This window comes from Echinops telfairi, unplaced genomic scaffold, assembly GCF_000313985.2.
Source record: "Echinops telfairi isolate 266 unplaced genomic scaffold, ASM31398v2 ScPeMD7_27;HRSCAF=92, whole genome shotgun sequence".
Lineage (NCBI taxonomy): Eukaryota > Metazoa > Chordata > Mammalia > Afrosoricida > Tenrecidae > Echinops > Echinops telfairi.
In genome coordinates, this window is record NW_022103924.1 from 1,332,156 (window position 1) to 1,335,941 (window position 3,786).

Here is a 3,786-nt window from a genome sequence, read left to right on the forward strand (position 1 = left end):
TGCAGGACGGGGTAGTGTTCCATTCTATTATGCATAATGTTACCATGGGCCAGAGCCAAGTTTATGGCACCTAACAACAACAAAGAAAATAAAACTCATCTAAATTCCTACCACCTATAAGTGACCCCGTCAGCAATTTCTATATACTCTATTTATACACATATAATTTTGCATATCTGATTTTATCACACAGTTACATCAAAGACATAGTTCTGTGTCCATGAATGCATCTATATCATCACTGCAGCAGCCACATAATACTACCTAGTGTGCTAATGGATTGGTCATAGTTGAATCCAGAGACACAAACTACACAGAAATTTAAATAGGGGAAGCTTACCATGAAGAATGATCAAGTTATGATAGAAGACTAACTATAAAAATAGAAAATTACTCAAATGGATACTCTAGGACTGAGGGGAGATAACCAAGGAAGGACAAAGTTGAAAGGAAGTTTAGACCTTATCAAAGAAGGTATGGTTGCAACCCATTGAATGGCTGAGAAATTTGCTCAGCGACTCAGGTCAGATTGTCCTACCATTGCTGAGGAAGCAGAACAACATGGATCAGTGGGGAAGTAAAGTGGAAGCTGGGCTCCCTACACTGCTGGAACCAGGAGTTGGGAAACCACTCTGTAGGAATCCAGCATATTTCTGGGTGTGCCTTGTTCTGGAAGGTCCCAGACCACTAAATGAGGTAGAGTTTTTGTGCTGTTCAAATAGGTGACCAGCCTCAGAAGGCCCTGGAGTATACACACCAGGGGTCAAGGAAAGAGTTCTAGAAACAACTATTTGGATTAGATTATAGGTCCATGCTAAAAGAAAGCTGCATCCTTCAAAACCCAGCAGTCTCTGTCTCTGTCTCTGTCTCTGTCTCTGTCTCTCTCTCTCTCTCTCTCTCTCTATATATATATATATATATGTAAAACACTGTTTCATATATATATATGTAAAACACTCTGAAACAGTGAAGAAAAGTGTTCTTCTGGAATCTGACAAGCACATCATACTAGAAATAGAGAAGAGCTATCCTTTTTCTGAAGAGTCCTTTCCACTGACATGTCTTGGTGTAGTGGTTGGTGATTCCTACCCAAGAGTCACTCCATGGATAAATAGATGGTAGTCTGCTTCTGTAAAGATTATAGCCCTAGAAACCCTCTGGGGGCACTTCTAACCTGTCTTACAGTGTCACTAAGAGTCAGCAGGTATTAGCAAAGAGAAACTGTTTAAAGGGCCCAGATGAATTTTTTTTTTAATTAAAAGATCATTTAATTGGGGGCTCTTAAAGCTCTTATAGCAATCCATACATCAATTTTTATCAAGCATATTTGTACCTATGTTGCCATCATTATTTTCTAGACATTTCTATTGAACACTTGGTATCAGCTTGTTTTTTCCCCTCCTTCCCCACCCTCACTCTTGAGATGAAGTTTTATAGAGCAGGCAAGAATAGATAATTTGGAACTTACCTGCCACAGAGTTGGTCCCCAACTCATGATACACTTGCATGATTAGATTGGAGGATTATTATAGTCCATAGGGTTTTCATAGGCTGATTTTTCTCTCAGTCAGGAAGCTTTGCTGAAAACTATTCAGCACCATAGTAATATCCAAGACTCCACTGATAAATTAGTGGTACAGATAAGGTGTAGTGGTTGGGGATTAAACTGATAACTGGGGGCACTGTGATATAAGTGTTGGGCTGCGACCCCCAAGATTAGCTGCTCGAAATTACTAGCTGTTCATCAGGAGGAAGATGAGGCTGTTTGTCCTGTAAAGATTTATTACCTTGCAAACCCTATATAGGGTCTTAATGAATCAGTATCATCTTGATGTCAATGGTTTTCTCCCACATGAAAGGGAGAATTGCAGGTATACCAGTGAACCAACATTTGGAGTTATCCCTGGATTTGGACTTACAAGGCAATAAATTAATAATTAGCACACTAGAAAACTTCACATACTTTCTCTTGATAGTCATATTGATGTTTTGTTCTTCCCCTCCCCACTCCCCCGTACTGATCTCAACAATGCTTTAATGTTTGACCCTAGGCATAACCATCTTCATACTTTTGTTTTCATTATTAAAAACATTCTTGGGTTAATCAACCCAAGTAATTCTTGAGTCAATGTTGGCTGGAAGAATATCTGTGGAAACTAGAGCTGCCTGGATTACTCAAAGATGGCCTAGGGGTTTCATAGAGAGTTGGCCACAGTTAAGAATTTCTGTAGTGTGTTAGTCTGGGTAGACTAGAGAAACAAATTTAAAGACATTTATATGTGTATAAGAAAGCTTTATAGGGGAGCAAATGTTTTGAGAATGATGAGGACAATGAATGCACAAATGTGCTTTATCCAATTATGTATGGATTGTGATAAGAGCTGTATGAGCCCCTAATAAAATGATTTAAAAAAAAGAAAGAGCTTTATATTCAAGATCAATTGAATATTGATAAAACATTCCAGCCCAGACCAGGAGTTGTGGAGAATTTGTGACAGTGTCCATGGTCTTAGAGAGGCAACTAGTAGTTAGGCAGCCCACATTGAGTTGACCAGAACCTGATCAGATGAATAGATGATTTTTGAGCCTGTGAACTGGTGCATATTGCTGCTGACTTTATGGATGACTGTCCTGATTTGACTTTGCTTATAGATGTGGACTTCACAAGGTTTCAAGGAATGAAGATTCTTCACATCAAAGAATATGATTGTCACCTCAGAGCACTGGGTTGATGTAAGTGGGCAGTATAGACATTGGATACCCAAAATTGGGTGGACAAAGGCATGAATTGGCTGGCTTAAAAAACTTTCATAGCTGGAGGAATATGTTCATAGAACTATCCTGTAGGTGTTCACATAAATACAGAATACTTTTGTTCACTTATAGAATGTTATGTTTAAGTGAGGGTGGCACATTTTTAAATTGTATGCATTTTAGTTTTATCCTATTAGATACAGATGTGATTTTATGATTATTTATTTGAAAATTATATATGGCTAAAGAGTAGTGTGAAGGTGTCAAGTTGAGTGAGAACACTTTGTTCTAATAACCTGGCATTCTGAGATGCTCACCCTCCCAGCACAATTTCTGAAGACAAAATGGGTGCATAAGCAAATGTGAAGAAAGTGGATGGTGCCTGGCTATCAAATGAGATAGCATCTGGGGTCTTAAAGACTTGAAATTAAATAAGCAGCCATTTGGCAGAGAAGCAACAAGCCCATATAAAGAAGCACACCAGCCTGTGAGATCATGAGGTGATCCCAATCATCGGAACTGAGTAACAGGCACTAGAAGATCCAAAACAAACAAGCAAACAAAAAACAAAACAAAAACCATATTGTTGAGAATGAGTGTGGTTGGAGCAGAGACCTGAAGCTCACAACACAGAATCCAGGAGCAGGAATGGGAGTTGCAATAACAGAAGGGTAGAGGGAAGGTGGGGTTAGTGGGAAAGCAAAGAGGGGAGGAAGGGGGAACCGATTCCAATGATCGACACATAACAGCACCCCACTCCCACCCCCAGGCGATGAACAACAGAAACTGTGGGGGAAGGGAGATAGTGGTCAGTGTAAGATATGAAAATAATAATAATTTATGATATGTTAAGGGGCTATGAGGGTGGGGAATCAGGGTGAGGGGGTGAAAAAGAGGAGCTGACACCAAGGGCTCAATAGAAAGTAAATGTCTAGAAAATAATGATGTCAACAAATGTACAAATGTACTTGTTATAATTGATGTATAGATTGTTATAAGAGCTGTAAGAATCCTCAATAAAATGGTTTTTTT